Here is an 18,445-nt window from a genome sequence, read left to right as displayed (position 1 = left end):
CATTATAAGCTGGTTCTCCATAACTAGTTAAGACAAGTGGAGAACCCGTGTTTGAAAGCTACCTTTGTGTCTTTCATATCTGTCGGAAAGACATGCTAAAAGAAGGGAAGAGATTCAAGGTCATTTTAAGTAGAACATACAAAATTTCTAATGTCAACTAGTCAAAAGGCAGCCCATTGGATTTTAGATTCAGAGGCAATAAATAATCCAGTCTGTTTGGTCTGAATGGTATTGGTAGAAAGAAGGAAAAGTGGCATGAAATAGCAAGCCACTGGGCTTAGGTAGAACAACATGTTGTTCTTGGTAGTCATGTTTTCTGTTCTACTGTTTACTTTGTGTTATGAGTTTTTAACATTTTATGTTAGCCACCCAGAGTTGATCTTGCAAGATAGGCAGCCATATAACTTCATTAAACCAACAGCAGGTTGTCTTATGTGCCAAGATAAGATACATTCCGAAGATACAAGAGGACACCATTCTGCTTGGACAAAGGAGACTTCCTTGGGAAAGGGAGCCAGCTAGTCTCAAGTCTCAAAAAGCATAGCCTTTCAGAAGGTATGACACTCTCAGATAAAGAGTATAAGATAATTGCAGAAGATATATTCCTACTTCACTCTGCACTTTTGCTGGTCACTTGATTTAAATGCCACTGTTCTTCCATGTGCTCAAAGCAGCATTCTCCCCCTCAATTTTTCCTCGTAGGACTAACCCTGTGAGGTAAATTGGTCTAAGAGACGGAGACTAACCTAAAGCCACCTATGGATCTTCCACCCCTGAGAGCAGACGTAAAGCTGGGTTTCTTCATTTCCTGTCCAACAATTTAACCATTAAGTCACACTTCACATTTGGGGGCTAAATCTAGGTGGGTGTTTAAACATGCAAGTCCCCAAAGTCTCTATACGTACCAATCTCATGTCCTCATTCCCCAGAAGTGAGCAGGAATAGAATGCATTGTAATTATAGGACAGCTTGATTTGGGTTTGTATATAAAAATAAATTCTAATAATATTTATATACATGAGTTAACATTCACTTGTCCTTTGAAGTTTGTCCCGAACAGCAAGATCAGCAGAAGATCAACACTGAAGCCATGGGCTACACCCTATAGCTGTTACAGAAATTAAAATATATGTAGTTCTTCCAGATAATTTGGGTTTAATTTAACAGGAGGAAAATGGGTTGGGGAAGGCAAATCTATTAAAATATAGAAGGGGGTGAGGGAAAGAATTCAGCAAAATGTTGATCACAAATTCTTTTAGCTAAACTAAATGTATTGGAAAAAGAAGAGAAATAGCCTAAATTGGTACTACTGATTTAATTGTAAGTGCGCTCAGTATATAATTTTTCCGCTAAAGGGAAATATCATGGGAGTTCAATAAAGCAAACATAATGTTTTTTGCTCTGGATTTTGTTATGAGAGGCTCACAACAGAGATATACACTGGGTGTGCCAAAACTGAAATATACATTTTAACGTACCATTGTTATTGTGTTCACTCCTACAAGACTAGCAGTGGTGGGTTCCGGATCCCGTTGCAACCAGTATGGTGCAATGGGGCTGGGCGTCCATCACATGCACGCTGGAACCACAGCGACCCAGGCCTACCACCACCCCCAAACCGGTTCTCTTGGGTTTTTTGCTTTTGCGCATGCGCAGAGCGGTTTTAGTTGAACTGCACATGTGCACGCAGGAAAGAGTGAAAGAGTGGCGCATCCCTGAGTGAACCGACAGCAGTCTCTGCCAGAACCTACCCCTGTGCCAAACATGCATCTACTCCAGTGTCCTCCCAAAGTTCATAAGTAGGACAACCTGTCTTCTCCCTCTTCTCTGTGCTGTCTTCGCTCTGCAGCAAATAGCATGTTATAGTGATTCTTCTTGGACGGATTTTAACCATATTAAGAAAAAGTAGGTGGTGGGAGAGAAAGTGGTTGGCAAAATGTTTTATGAAATCCAGGCTGCATGGAGATTTCAATCACTGCCTGTTTCAGGTCTTCTAACAAAGGAATATTTTGCAGGTCTCAGGGACACCTTTAATATCCACAGCCAGTTCTGCTTCTTCCAAAGCAGAGCCTGTATGGTACTGCTAACAAGAGTGAGGCTTCTTCCCTGCTTGTTACGGTCTAGGACTGAGCTCATAATGTGTATTTTATTCCAGCCGTTGGAATCCTGTTGTGCCTTTGTCTGTAAGGGTTCGTGTTTTATCTTTTTAAGGTGCACAGATTGTTTAGGGGTCAGTGGAATACAATGCTGCATACGAACAACAGCTAACACTACATGTCACCTTTTAATGGACGTTATCTTTTTTTCTCTCAAGAGTTGCAGCCCAGCTTTTAATCAGCTGAGACCAAATGAGAAGGGACACAAATGATTTTATCCACAAAGTGCTGTGTAACAAATTTTCCAAGTATTTCTGTCTCTCCAAGGGATAGCTACTCAGTGATCACTCTTCCCTCTTCCTGTACTCATTGCTAGCTGGAACCAGGCACAGGCAACACTGGCAGAAAACTGGCAGTTTTCGGTGTTTGGGAGATTGTGAAAGCTTCCATGATCAGAGACTCTACTACAGGTAGTTCTTGACTTACAACTGTTTGGTTTAACAATGGTTTGGAATTGCAATGGACTCTGAAAAAATAACTTGTGATCCTTCCTTGCACAACCCCCCTGGTCATATGATCACAATTCAAGCCACCAGCTCACGTTTACAATGATTGCAGCATCTTGTGGGTCCTGTGATCCTGATTTGTGACTGTCCCAGCTGACTTTTGGCAAACAAAGTTAATCAGGGAAGTCTGATTTGCTTATTGACCACGTGATTCAGTTAATAACCACATTAATGACCCTAGTGGTTTGTTTAGTGAATATTGAGATTCTTCAATATTCATAGATTTCCTGGTTTGGAACTGGACAATTGCACCATGGTACAATCCTTCCCATGCCTTGTCACCAGTATATCTTTTAGAAGGAGGAAGGGAGGGAGGGAAGGAAGGAAGGAAGGAAGGAAGGAAAGAAAGAAAGAAAGAAAGAAAGAAAGAAAGAAAGAAAGAAAGAAAGAAAGAAAGAAAGAAAGAAGGATCCTACTTAGGGATGGGCTGCTACAGGTTTGCCTGAGTTCGGGAAAACCCATAGCTAAGGTTATGGCCAGTTCAGAGAACCTCCAAATCCCACCCCTGGATGGCCCCGCCCACACCACCCCTCCCAGGAGTCTCCATGTGACCCATTTTGGATGCAAGGTAAGTGCAGGGCCCACACAGAGGCTTGGGGAGGGGGAAATGGGCCTCTGGGAAGTTCCAGAAGGCCAGAAATGGGAGGACATCCAGAGCCCAGGGGAGGCAGTTTTCGTCCTCCCAGAGGCTGGAGGAAAGTCTCTGGAGCCTGGGGAAGGTGAAAATCCCCCCCCCCCCATGGTGCAGGAGACCAACTAGGACATGCACACCATGGCCACGCACGCCCACTCTGCACACCCAACAACCGGGCAGAGAAATCTTTGTTGAAATTTTTGAAGCCCACCCCTGATCCTACCCATTCAATTTGTTTTCAGTGAATTGAAGCCATTGTGCTTTTGTGAGATAAATTTCCCCCCTTGTTCATTTTTTCTTAGGGGGAAAATAATTTTAGTTCTGCTCAATTAGAAACCAATGGCGACACAAGTTTTGGAAAGTTTCCAAGAACAGATGATTCACTCAGGGACAGCCGCAGTGTTAAGGCTAAACAAAGACAGCCGTGAGTGGTTAAAGCCTATTAAACCTTCAAGCTGAAAGGTAAAACAGAAGATTTTGCAATACCTTTGTTCAAAGTCCTCATCTCCCTTGATCTGTCCAAATAATTTTTTTTAAAAAAAACACCTTTCCCTTAGTCACTCCCAGGGTCTTTTCCCGTAACTAAGTTACACTGCTATTCATTCTTGAGTTTGCAGAAAGAAAAGTTAGCATAAATTTTGTTTTCCGACTGATATGTGTATCCACTGCAGTTTGCACAATGATCTCATGACACATGGATCATCATTGGGGTCATTATGCCCATTGCTGGTATCCATCCTTTCCTCTGTAGTATCTCTTCTGAGTCACTGTTCTGATTTGTGAGTGTGTCAATCATTCCAGATAAGGATATTGGTTTATGCTCTAGTTTTGTTGTCCTACTGACTTCATAACCCGTCATGGCTCTGAAAAGCAAAGACAATTGTCTGACTTTGGAGCTCTGCCTTGCCTTTTCTAAGCTGGTTTGCCTACCTCTCCTTCCATAGCCTATATGAACATTTCTCAAAATAACATAATATAAAATCAAGAACAGTGGAGCTCAGCAGAAATTATCTAGATCCATTCTGATCAGACTTCAGCCTGGGGTTCAGTATGGAGGCAGCATTGGTTGCCTGTGGTCTGTGGCAGAGGCAGAATGTGGGTGATCCATCCATCCTGAGACTCCTTGATCTCTCAGAAACATTCAATATCATTAACTATGGTATTCTTTTTAGCCAGCTTCAAGGACTGGAAATTGGAGATACTATTTACGCTGGCTCTCCTCCTTTCCCAATAGCCAATTCTTGTTGACAGGATTTATGGGGTGCTGGAGGGCTTGACTCTCGCTTCCCTTTTATTTAACAATTATCTGAAACTGCTGGGTGAGTTCCATATATAGGGTTATCTGTGTATCATAATTATGTGTACCGTAATTGTTTAGCCAGGTGACAAGTTCCAGAATTGTGACTGCTGGGACCCTGCAATAGTTGCAACTCCCAGCACTGATGATAAGTCTCCTTATTCAGTGCTATCACTGAAAGTTGCTCAACAAGTAGGCATTAAGTGAAGACTAGTGTTATACATCCTGGCTTGTGGCTGATCAATGCTATTGAGGTCCTGACTCAGTGCCTGGAGACCATGTGGGCCTGGATGGGGAAGAACAGACTGAAACTCAGTCCTGACCATACCAAGTGCTTTGTTTGTTTGTTCCCTCCCCACAATACCAGAGACATTCCCCAGGCCTTGAGTTGGGGGTGGATATTATGGGATGGTCTTCCAATTAGCCATCTCTCATTTTGCTTGATACATGTTATTTTTCAATCTTATTTCATTGTGGGCTCCCAGAATCATCGTGGAGTTTGGTAGCCTCAAAATTGGAAAATTAAATCACATTACATTTAATTAGCATTGCGGAGGAAGTAGGCAGTCCAAGCCACCATTGTACAATTAGCTATGCCCTGTAATGTAGGACAACTGAAATTGACTGGTTCTGCTCAACCAGTTCTCTTAGTCTAAGAAGAACAAGGTAGAGGAAAGTAAATGAAATATAAGGAAATTAGCAAATAAACAATAAAAGGTCAACAATCATTATTTTCTGGATACCGAATAAGAAAAACAAGGCTGTCACATTTTAAGATAAAGATATAGGTCAATAATGATACATACCTTTGTTTTCTCATTTTTCACAAAATTCATGTGATTGTACCCAGTATTGATCACACATCTTTGCCATTACAATAATTGGGACTGAAGCACTACAGAGTTTTTACATTTGGAAACTCTTTGTGAAAATAAAAAAAAATTAAAGATGGAGGGGGAAAGTATGTAATATATGAGGAGATTCAGTCTTGAAAATAGGGCCCTGTTTAGAAGGGAACCATTTTGGGGCACAAAAACTTGCTGCCAGATAGATATGGTGAGGGTTGCAGGTGCTTCTCTTCACAGACCCAGCTTGGTCTTTCTCCAATGCCTCCTTTTTGAATTGTACCTGATCTTATTGCCAATTTTCATACGACTCCACTATGGAATGGGATGGTTCTGCTTCTGCTTCTTTGTGATGAAACATTTGATCTTGAAGGTCTTGGGGGATGACATTGTCTGTGGCTACCACAACGTGGCAGACAAAGAAGAGTTTTATATGTTTGAAGACTATCCATGGGATGGGATGGGAATAAAGGGGAAAAGGGATAATACTGTTTTGCATCAGTACTACTTAAAGCTGTCTCCATCATCGCTTGAGGACAAGGTGAGGGCAAAACCTTAAGGTCAAGGGGAATTGTCAGGTTATGATTTTGTCATAGTTAAAATCAAATGGCGATGGGAACTCGCCCTATTTTATCATGCAATTTATTACAATTCCTATTCTTGGAAATACCCAAACCACCATCTATGTCAATTGACTTATGCCAACTAATGGGATGGTTTTCATCTAGAGAATCATTCCTCTTAACCTTATACGGTTAGAGCACTGCCACATCAGATCTTTGTCCCACTTCAGAATCAGGTCTGGGCTTGTCCAACCTCCTGAGGTTGACTATGTCCAGAAGCTGAGACCATTTATTGCTGATCTGGCTGCAGTGAATCTGGAACCACAGCAAAGCTGCTGTTTTCTCTTGAAGAGTTGCTGCTCTGCAGAATATGTGGGTTGTTCCTCCTCCTAATGATGGAACTCCTGCCTCACCCAACCTCCTGGCTTCTTTCTCTTCCTCCACAGAGGTTCCTTATCCTCGGTGTTTCAAGGTCAGCAGAAGTGAAGGTGACTGTGAACTGGTTTCAATCTGTTTTTGAAAAATTCAGGGGTTGCAGAGAGTAAGGAAGATGACTCTGATGGATGTTGCCAAGATGACCAGTGTAAAACATCTTAAATCCAAAATATTCAGATAAATTTTGGAAATAGTTCAGACAGAGATCTCTCTTATTCACTCAGTTATAAGTAGAGGGGACATCACAACCAGATGGGCAAAATTCTGTTATTACTGTATAGTTAATAAAAGTTGTTTTAGTACTCTCACAGAGCTGACTTCTTGGTCTGTCTATAAAGTGGGGTTGAAAATGGTAGTTGTCTAGTAATGCCTTCAATTATCAGATTACTCTGATTTAGGAGATTTTCTTGACTTAAGGTCAATGTTTATAACCCCTTCATTTTGATATACAAGCACATTATTATACTCACCACATTTCTTGCAGTCATAAGACATTCCTGGGGCTCAGCTTTAACCAGGGTTTGGCAGTCAGGCTTGTCTTCCTAGCCTGTTGCTTCTTTTCTGAATAAACATTAAGCATTAAAAGAATCTAAATACATTTCCCCACATTTTTAAATCTACCCAAACTGGAGAGTTTTTCTTTCTCCCCAGAGATTACTCACCTGACTGTCAATTTTGCAGACCACAAACAGGTCTACCAAAATACTCTAAACCCATTAGAGTATTGGGAAAGGCCACTAAATATTTCATAAAATCCAGCACTTGCCCATTTGTGTTGATATTGTTGGGGTAGCTTTTGTCATGAGAGGAATTTACTATTTAAAAACACACCAAAAAGGGATGCAAGAAATGAAGGTATGGGAGGTACATAATGGGCTACATTTACACCTTCGGAGAGGTGCAAATTTGGGGTCGGATAAAAGGGGCATATTGAAAATCAAATAACTTTTCTTGTAGACTGCTAATAAATTACACTATGATGTTTGGTGTGCCAATCTGACTAGATTTGGCAAATAGTTCCACTTGCAATATAGCTCTTTGGGACAGAAGCAGTATGTTGTTGTTGTTGTTGTTGTTATTGTTGTTGTTGTTAGTTGCGAAGTCGTGTCCAACCCATCCTGACCCCCATTCCTCCAGGCCTTCCTGTCCTCTACCATCCTCTGGAGTCCATTTAAGCTCATGCCTACTGCTTCAGTGACTCCATCCAGCCACCTCATTCTCTGTTGTCCCCTTCTTCTTTTGCCCTCAATTTTTCCCAGCATTAGGCTCTCCTCCAGTGAGTCCTTCCTTCTCATTAGGTAGCCAAAGTATTTGAGTTTCATCTTCAGGATCTGGCCTTCTAAAGAGCAGTCAGGATTGATCTCCTCTAGGACTGACCAGTTTGATCGCCTTGCAGTCCTAGGGACTCACAGGAGTCTTCTCCAGCCCCAGAGTTCAAAGGCCTCAATTCTTTGGCACTCAGCCTTTCTTATGATCCAACTTTCACAGCCATACATTGCAACTGGGAAAAACATAGCCTTGATTGTATGCAGGGTGTATGTATGTTGGCAGGGTGATGTCTCTGCTTTTTAGTATGCTGTCTAGATTTGCCATGATGTCATGTATCTGTGAGAACTGTAAAAAAACCCAAAACCTGCACTGTGAATATGTGAATGTACCCTAAGGTTAAGTTCAGAAAGCCTGATCTTCCTAGCCTAATGATTAATTCATCTGTATGGAATATAATGGAGTCCTCTATTGCAGAGCAAGAAACTTCTAATCAAAATATAATTAAATTTCAATTAGTTTTTCAAATACTTTGGTAAATATCATTACAACTCCCTCTCCCTCTCTTTCTCTCGCTCTGAAAGCAGTTAATAAACTTGCATAAGGTTGAAATTTTTGTCCCTTAGTTGACTACATTTCCTGGCACAGTTCAGGAAGGTTTTTATGTATAGATCCCTTGTGGTTATTAAAGGCTTTGGGATTATCTGAAGAAAATCTGCATTGTGAGTGCTGGCAGTGACTGAAGCCCTGGGAGAGTCTCACCGACTCTTTTTCTCCTCCTCTCTCATGAGTTTATTCCCATGAAAGGGATGATCTAAGAAGGTGTGCGACGGACGCGTCAGTGAACTGCCCGAGGCACTGAATTGACTCACTGGAAGGAAAGAGGAAAGCACCGGTTCCAACAGCCCTTCGTGACCATCTTAGGCTTGTATTTCTACAGCCATCGATTGCAACATGTCCCTCCTGAAGTGTGGGACCCAGACTCATATGCAATTCTTCCCTCAGATGGGCTTTCGGTGGGTATGAAAGTACAAAGGGAGGGCCTTTCAGTCTGAGCTTGTCCCACAGTTATGGGGATATGCCCTCAGATATTGCCCCATCTCTTATTTCTCTCACACATTTTCTATGGTTAAGTGGTAAATTACAAGAAAAAAAATCACAATATAATGAACCAGCCAAGTGGGGAGGCAGCAAATGCTGGCTGGGGAATTCTGGGAGTTGAAGTCCAGACATCTTCAAGTGACCAAGGTTGAGAAACACTGATCTAAGGGTATCATTCGGATATGATTGAATATTTGCTGTGGATGCTAATGGAATGTGTGGCAATGGTAATTATCATAATTATTCCAGGATTGTTTGTTAATTTGGACTTTTCAGTATAATACAAAACTCTTTTTCATAAAAGTGTGTCAAGTTTGTTCCAACTTTTGCCAAGGGTTGATAACAAAAATCAATAAAATGTAACATAGAAAACAACCATTTAACCAATTAAAATTTCAAAACGTACATTGGAAAAGTCAAGGATGAAAAACTGCTTAAAAGCCATACACAAAGAAGTCATATGCACTTCTTTAAGGGACGGAAGGCCACCAAGGAAAGATCCTGCCCTTTGTACCATTCAGTCTGATAGGACTTTATAGCAGCAAGACAGGGGTAAGGCAGTCTCCTCTGTGAGATGCAAAAGATAAGGCTAGAATTCCAAAAGCCCTTAAGGCTTAAAGTATAAAACTTTTGAATGAGCCTAAAATGAAGAAACAGCCAAGGCTATTGACAGAGGATTCGAGGGCATGATCCCTGTGTTCTTCTAAAATGAAGAATGGCCTTTCTAACATAGGTTAATGGATTTGGGCAGGCCTAGCCCCATTATAGTAGTTTTTTTCCCCAATGAAATATTGGGGTTTGTTTCAACAATGAGTTGCTGAAAGAAAAAGTCTAAAAAGCCTTCACATCTTGCATTGCATCCCTTAAGTCACAGTGGTGGAACTGTTTCCAGGCCAAGGGCCACAAACACTCTGAGAAATGAGTTCGGAGGTACACTCCTTAATTTTGATGTATCTTCCCTACATTTGATTAAAATATATTGACTAAATATATGTGCATGTGCAGAAGGCGGTGTGCATGCGCAGATGTGGCACGTGCACTCACATTTGCGAACTGGTAGGGAAGGTAAGTGAATCACACCACTGATGGAAATGTTTAATGCTTTTGTGGAGTTGCGCTTAAAATGTGGGGTCTCAGGTTGCTCCGCCCCCCCCCCCCAAGCCCCCATGATGTTCTTCAGGTCTGGTGGAAACCATGATCTTATCATGACTGTTGAAGTGATATACAACTGTAATTTGGGTCAACTTCTGTCAAATGGAGAGGTCTTGTTGATATAATAATCTTGTGTTTGCTGGGATGCTTCCAGCCAGCAGTTTCATTCAGTCTGGCTCTCTCCTTGAGAAAATCAGATGAGGGAGCTTTAGAGTAACCCCTGGGAAGCTGTTCATTTTCATTATGTTTCGATTTTGAGTGATTGCCTGCCCCGCCCAGGATTATCTCATGGGAACCAGAAGCCTAGCTTGTCGACATGTGGCGAAACTTGTTTAGGAGCCAAATTTCACACACCCGATGCACCTCCGTCGAAGGCAAAACCACATGTGATGCTTCAGGTGCACAACGCAGTCTCAGGAGGAGGCTGAAGAGGGGGGGGTTGGTGGAAGGAAGGGAAACAGGGCCTCACAGCTGATCTTTCTCTTCCCAGACTGGCTAGACCAGTTTAGAGCTGGAGGATCACAGCTTCCCACAAATGGAAAAGGCATGATGTCAGCCTGGGAATTGATATCACATGATGTAGTCCATGCTCTTCTCTCAGGGCTGAGAGCTGAATTACTCCCCACTCCCCCCCTGCCCTCCCTTTCTTTGCCTGCTTGCACAATTGCGCTTCACAATGACAAAAGAACAATAAAGCATTTATCGGTGTTTGGGAAGCTCCGTGTTTGGGAAGCTCTGTCTAGTGAAGAAGGAACTTGCAAGTTTCATGAGTAAGCAGGTTTAAATTCAAAGAACATGGCCTTTTAAAAAGAACTTCCCTTCTCAGAACCAGAGCTGTGCTACACACTATATAGAACAAGCTTGCAATACTTGATGAATTATTCTGCCCTTCCTATAGATTGTGAACTGGCAAACTGCTGAGCATCAGCTAGTGTTTCTGATCAACTAAGGCTTTGCATGGATGGACTTCAGTTCCCCTTCTCCCTGTCAGCCTGGTCTTTGGCTATTTCCCTCTACTTAAGAATATGCAATATATTTAAAAGCAATGTTTTAGAAGCTGATGATTACAGGGAATATGGTAGTGAGTACAAATGACACACCACTCCCACCATCCATAGGACACTATGCTTGGGAAAGAAGAAGAAAATCAATAAATTAGAAGCTTTTAATTCTATTAAAAGCTTTCAAGATGAAAATTAAGCAAACCAGAATCAAAAAGAAAAAAAAGAGAGAGAAATCAGGGACGAAAATACATTAGCTAAGGTAAAAAAATTCTAGTGATTTTGACACAAACACTCTAGTATGCTGACCAGAGTAATAGTAATATTGCTAATACCTCATAGCAATGCTGCCTTTTCTCTGAATGGTGTATTTATAATAGAATAATAATGTCCTTCACTGTTAATCAGGGAAGGCAATGAACCATTGGTATTAAAAATCTGTTATATTTTATCTCAAAGTCACAGTAATTTGCTGAGTGAAGTATTTCAGCTGAAGGACACAGGTCAACGTCATCATTTACAATTTTTCATGCATTGTAAATCAGACTTGAACAAAGACAGTAGGGAGTGAGATTATCTTTGGAAGATGGGAGAAGAATTTTCAAAGCTTGCTTCTACTTTGGAAAAAAGATTCCCACTGACGTGGATGGTTGTTAACATTCCACTCTGAGATGAGAAATGGAAAAGGAAAAGGAGGTAGAGAAACTAAGCCTTTAAAGCAGCATCTTCCGAATTTGGTATCTTTAACTGGAAGGCTGCAGAATTCTGGGACTTGAAGTCCACATACAATATCTTAAAATTGCCAAGTTGAAAAAATACTATCTTAAAGCATTGGGCTGAGAAAGAGAAGAACCTTTGTGTCTGGTAGGCGCAGAGATTGTGAGTGTTTTGCCATCATTGCTAATGCTATATTTAGAAGCATTAGTGAAGATATGGTTTAAATCAGTGATCACCAACTGGTGGTCCAGGGACCACTGGTGATCCGTGAGAAAATTTTGGTGGTCAGCAAAAAAAGTATTTGCATTTTTTAATATTGCACTAAATACTATTTATCTTTTTAAAAAAATCATATTAGTGGTCCGCAGGATTTAAAATTATGAACTTAGTGGTCCCTGAGGTCTAAAAAGTTGGTGATCCCTGGTTTAAATTATCACGAGAATTAAATGAGAAAAGAAAGCGGATGAGGGACATTCCTGAAAGAAGCTCCACCTGCCCATATTTATCAAGTCTCAAACTGGATGTATGAGGGCAGAGAATATCATAGCAAAGTTCGCAGCCTACAAGGCTGTGGTAGTGTGATTCAGTGTACAGCCATTACTGTAGCAACCTAAAACTTGTCTTCCTTACTGATAATGTCACCACAGCAATCTCTAGTTAACTATAAATCTGTGGAAATGTATAGAGAGTGACCTAGAAATACGTAAACTTATTTCTCATAGTATGACATTTGTTCCATGGTTCAAATATAATGTTTGGCTTAAGGTGATATGAGAAATAATTGAAGTTTGAGCGGAGTGCAAAAAAACATTAAAAGAGAAAGAATTTCCAGTTAACCCATCCAAAAAAACATAAAATTAACAAAAATTATTAGTCAAACTTAGAGGTTTTTCCAGGATCTGTTTGAATTCCAACACCAGTAAAGAAGTCTGAAATTATCCCTTATATAAGGCTTTTGAAACCAAGCAGTGAAATTAGACTCACATGTGTTTCACCCCTTATTTAAGAGCGATGAATATGCGTCAAGCATTTGAAATGTGATGTAAAATTATAAGAACTTAGGTCTGCAATAAAGATTGTAAGAGATTTTGCTCTTTTATTGGGATAAGATTTGCAGTGAATATAACCAGGGGTGGGCTTCAAAAGTTCCAGCAATGGGTTCGTTGCCCTGTTGCTGGGTGGCCGTGGCCATGACCTAGTCGGTCTCCTGCACCATGGGGTGGTGGTGGTATTTTTTGAGCCTCTGGGAGGGCAAGAACTGCTTGCCCCAGGCTCCGGAGGCTCTCTGGAGGCCAGAAAGAGGCCTGTTTCTGGACTTCAAGAACCTCCAGTAGGTCCATTTATTGCCCTCCCCGAACCTCCGCAAGGGGTTTGCACAAACAAATAAATAAATAAAACAAATCTCACTTACCTTGCATGATGAATGGGCCACATGGAGACTCCTAGGAGGGGTGGGGTGGGCGGAACCAGCCAGGGGTGGCATTTGAGGGTTCGCTAAACCAGGCAGAATCCTAGCTAGAGGATTACCCAAACCCGTATGAACCCCCAGCAGCATTTTTTTTTGTCAAAAAAATTAAACAAGCAGATAAATATTAATATAATGTTTATTAAATAGGAGGAAAGGGATAGAGAAATGTTAAGATATGCTGGTACAAAAGTAATTGACATTATGTGATCTATCAGAAATGAATGTTCATTGAAGGAAGAAGTAATTGTGTATGACAACAGACTTTTGCCCAGTTTGTTACATAGAACTAAAAGTTGAGGTATATGGAGAAAAAAATCATAAGTTGATTGCAATAGGGACAGCTAAGAAAAGAATGAATTGAGAATGAGTGAAGAATGAATGCAAACTGAACTCAAAAATTCTATATAGCTTATAAAAAGAACAAAAGAGAACTGATTTGCAAAGCAAATATATATTAAGAAAAAGTAAATGGGCTGAGAGAAGGAAGAAGACCAAGACAATTGTGACTGGCTGGAATTTATTTTCCAGGAGGTAAGTCAGAGAATTTTAAAACCAAAAAGCAATGTGTGATATCTGTATTTTGACATATGGAAACAAGAACTGCATGTGAAGATAGAAAGGCAGGCAGAGATATAGTAAATTAGGTTAAGTTTAAGTTAAAATTGGATTTAATATCCTTTCTCTTATTTTCTGCTGTTGATTTCTTTAATTTTCTATGCTTTGCATGATATTGCTTACTCTTAAAAGAAATAGCATGATGGTCTGACAAATCTTCATCAGCTAGAGGATTGTATAATTAAACTTCCCAGCAAGATTGATATTTTGTAAATAAGTGTTCTTTATAACTGACTAAATGCCTCCAAATTGCCAGTCCAGGTAATATTATTTAATCAGGGTAACTCTTGAAATGTTGAATATTACAATTGGGGATTTGGATTTTTTTGGCTCTAATGAAACAGGTACCTTCACAAATTATGTATCACTGGTGGTGCTAACAAGAAATACCAAGCACAACATCCTCATTATGATTATTTGCAAGGTTTAGGGCCCCTGAAGCATCCTATAGAGCAGAGCTGGATACACCAGAGCCAATAGTTTGGAGGGGAGGCAGTGGCATTAGTAGAATAAACAGAGCCAAACATATTTTTGTGGGAGTCTGCAGATTTTTCAGAAGCACCTTTCATTTTATACTTAAAACAATGTAGCCTCCTTCCTATTTCCTCCCTTCCCATTTTAAAAGGCAAATCTACTTTAACACAGCATTTGTCTTTTAAAAGCCCTACAACCCCAAAAAGTAAATATTTGGCTTTGCCCATTCTGTGATCTCCTGGCATACCTGGTCACTTCTTCAATGGCAGTGATGAGAAAAACCTTAAAAAGCTGTCTCTCATTACAGTAATATGGATCCATGCTCATTGTAAAGATGAAGTATTAAAACTGTGATCATTTTTGTGCTGCTGCACTTTTGGCCAGGCAGATGGTGGCTTCTGAGAGTTATTCAACAAAATCCAGAGACCAACACGTTGTCTTCTTCTCTAAAATATATATGTTACATTTGTGTGGTTGTGCAAACGTGGATAGAAGCTATCCAAAATCAAGGTCTAGAAAAATATTAGTTTTGCAAACAAACCTTGCATTTACTTTGACAGTAAATGTTTTAGGATATAATGCAACCAAAGGACATTAGATGGATAAAGTTCTACCATGTCGATTAATGTTCTATTGCTTACATATCTGAAATGAGCTCTAGATTAGTTAGTATCTTTTAGATAAATGGGACTGAAGTTTCCGGAATTGTCAGTGTATGGATAATTTAGATGCTTTAATGCCAATACATTTGAGAGACATTAAGATGGCACAGAGCAGCAAATTTTATGTAGCACTTCCCAAAATTTATTTCAATCAACTGTTTTGATTATCAGATATTTTCTCATTGTCTTTTTGGGAGAAAAAGTATAAATAGTATCTGTGAGTAACCTGATCTTTTTTTGCCCCTTTAAAAGCTTGTGAGCTGTATTTTTTGTTCTTGTTTGTTGTCATATCTTTGTAACCCAAATCACGTAATTATTCAGATGCTATATTGTTACTTTAAAAACCTGCACGCAGACTTTCACTTCATGCAATGGTGAGCTGCTTACAATATCCAGATTTCATCACACGTTGGAAGACAGGCGGTGTTTTTCCATGATTACTAGAGGATTGCTGGATGCTGAAACATGTAGATGCTTGCCAGAAGCTAGGGACTGTCCATTTGTTTTTGTTTTCAGATAGCTGCAATACTTGCAGGTGATTGTAGCAATGGTTCAAGGTCAGAATCATAAAACATCTACATTCCAATCAGACAAATAATTTCTATACATACCATCTATTGACAATAACACATCTAATTCTGTGCTTGAGTCTGATCTTATTTTCGGAGTTTCTGCTTTCAATTTTTTTTTTATTTCATCACAACTAGGTAGGTGCCTATTCCGTGGTAGGTTTATAAGCTAGGAACATCATAGGTTTCAGGAAGTGCTTATCCTGAGAACTTGTCAAGTGGGCAATCTGTTTTAGAGGTCCTAATTGCTCTCTTTGCTGAACCCACAATTTTGTGTTGATTTTTGAACATACTGATTACTGAGCAACCTCTGTATACTAATACCATCAACATTTTGTGTGTATGCATAAACAGAAATGATGTAATATTTAATTTACCTTATATTTAGAACTTTAATGAGAATTCATCATGTGTCATTTGTAATGACTTTTTTTAAAATGAATTTTGTGGTGATCATAAGTGATTTTTAAATATGCAATGTATACCACCTGATATCTAAATGAATGGCTGAGTACAATAGTCTGTGGCTTGAAGTTGTCTTCTTTGGGTTTTTATTTATTTATTTGCATTATATAGCAGACTAGAGAAAATAATACAATGCAAACAATAGTTATGTTCAAATAGAATATATTTGATACAGAAAAAAGAATGATGTGCAATCTCTAAGGCAATAATAGAATGGATTAAGCATTCTTTCTTTCCTCTAAAAGAACGTTGTTGGGTACCATCAATATGAATCAACAACAACCAAATATCCCTAATGAATTTTGAATAAAGGGAGGGGGATAAGACGGTACCTATGAATTCCTACGAAATTGGCACTACTTTTGAGGTCTGATCCTCAGCTAAGGCTATTCCAGGACTCTTTTGTGATGCCCATTGGAAATGCATAAAGACCCACTTGTAAACATTTTCTTTTTATAGAGTAGAACTGGAGTATGCAATATGGAATGAGCAATGCTCAAAGTCTGTTTCCGCAATGATACATTTTTAGGACATTGATACATTTCTGTGTAGACCACAAAGGGAGTAGTTATGGCTCAGCTTCCCAGTGTACATACCTGTGGCAAAAAAAAAGATATAGAGATGATGATCACATTTGATCATTCGTATCTGAGTTGGATGTGATTCTCAATATGACTGATATTTGTCTTCATATCTGGAGAGGATCTAAAATATGATTCAGCTGTCTATGTGCATTAATAGGATGCCTAGGAAAGAATCCAATGTGTAAACAACTTCAGATGTCATTCCAAGTTATGGAAATAATTTGTACAAAACATGTACGATCAACAAGCCTGTTTCAACTTTAATATCCATGATGTACTAACCTTGTCAATGTTACCTACATAGCTTTCCTTTTCTCTCTTTGCCCACCTTCCACCTTCTTCCTCTCCCCCCTCTCTCAATCTCTCTCTCTCCTTGCTATCACTTACTTCTCCCTCTTCTGTCACATGCTTCTTCTCTTTTTCATTTTCCGCTTTCCTCTCAAATTTTATCTTTATTTTCCTCAAACCTTTCAAGCAGAATTTGCCTTGAATCATTTAAAATGGCAAACATTTCCACACCTGAATGCCATCAAAGGTGGCAATCTTCTCTTTCCTTTTTGGATCATTGAAGTAGATACTGCTCTCCTCTTCAATGACTGCACTGCACATGTGCCAAAAAGGAAACATGAATTGGTCAACTCTCTAGCACTTTGGAGTCAACATTATCAATATCCAGGGAACAGTTTTTGTCACTTAATGCTCTTCAGATGTCCTGGACTATTTTCCCATTATACACATTCATTATAGTTGGGTTGTAGTTTTATGGGCCTTGTATCCCAATAAACCTACAGCAGAGAACATCAGGTTAGGGAAGCTGCTTTATAATTTTGGAAAATACGGTGTCATATGTTCCCTTTGAGATTGTTCTTTTAATTCAGTCTTTTTGTGTGTGGTTATCTTTCCATCTCAGATGTAAACTTCATCTAGCTGTAATAGTTACACAACATAAATATTAATTGCTAACTTGGTAAACCTGATTATTCTGCTACAGGTTTCAGGGAGGGAACATTAAGCCTTCAGTATTAGCAGTGAAATACAAAGGGATTTGATTTAGGGCCCAATTCCTGATATAAAGATATAACAAGAACTGCAAATTTCCTTCCACCTAAATTATTGGCATGGTACTGGGTGGCATCTTATTAAAATAGACAATACAGTATCGGTTTGCCTAGCATGGAAAAATCTAAGAATATTTGAACAAGGCATAATTTAGGGAGGAAAAAGAATGCATACTCAGAGCTGCTGGACTTTTAATCTTGAATTTAGTTTGAACAGGTTTTGATTATGCTAAAATCATACTTTCTAAGGGTGACTTTAAAAATGAATGAGAAAGTTTGTTCACACAGAAAGTTTACATCAAAGCAAATCACGCATCAGTCTTTTCAGTGGGTGCCCAGACTGCATTCCTGTTGAAAATGTTCAGAAATTATTTCACACTCAAATATACGCACATATATAACCACATATTTTCTGCAATATTTCAGTTTGTAGTATGCTTTTCACATATGAATCCAAATATTCTTAGAATACCACTATATTACACTGTCATTTTTTGAGCATTTTCCCACATAATTTCATTGGGAAATATTATTTTAAGGATGCGACATAACCACTCTTCACCCCAAACATGAATTAATCCTCAATTATATCTTGAGGACTTATTTTACTTTCTTCCACTTTTAAGAGGGTTGAAGTGAAATTTTTGGTTTTGCATTAAATCTATGCATTAATCCTCTATTCATTATTATGACTTGAAAATGAGATATAACTCTCAAATTTATAACTGAAACATTAAATCAAGTGTCATTCAACTTTCCCTGCTCTCGTGTCTTGTAGGCAAGTTGATGTTGCTACTCCCAGATTTAATTAATTTGTTCAATTAATATGCTGTCAAGCCTTCAAAAGCTGTAAAAACTGGTCATTTTGCCTGAAATA

At 39.4% G+C, this 18,445-nt stretch overlaps 1 pseudogene; it reads right to left on the bottom strand.

The window, feature by feature from the left end:
- Positions 1–5,672: 5,672 nt before the first annotated feature.
- LOC116503781 lies at positions 5,673–5,828 on the bottom strand (annotated as a pseudogene).
- Between the last annotated feature and the right edge of the window lie 12,617 nt (positions 5,829–18,445).

The sequence above is a fragment of the Thamnophis elegans genome, chromosome 1 (assembly GCF_009769535.1).
Source record: "Thamnophis elegans isolate rThaEle1 chromosome 1, rThaEle1.pri, whole genome shotgun sequence".
NCBI classification, from domain to species: domain Eukaryota; kingdom Metazoa; phylum Chordata; class Lepidosauria; order Squamata; family Colubridae; genus Thamnophis; species Thamnophis elegans.
Note: the sequence above shows the minus strand (reverse complement) of the source record. Positions and strands in the feature narration are given on the sequence as shown.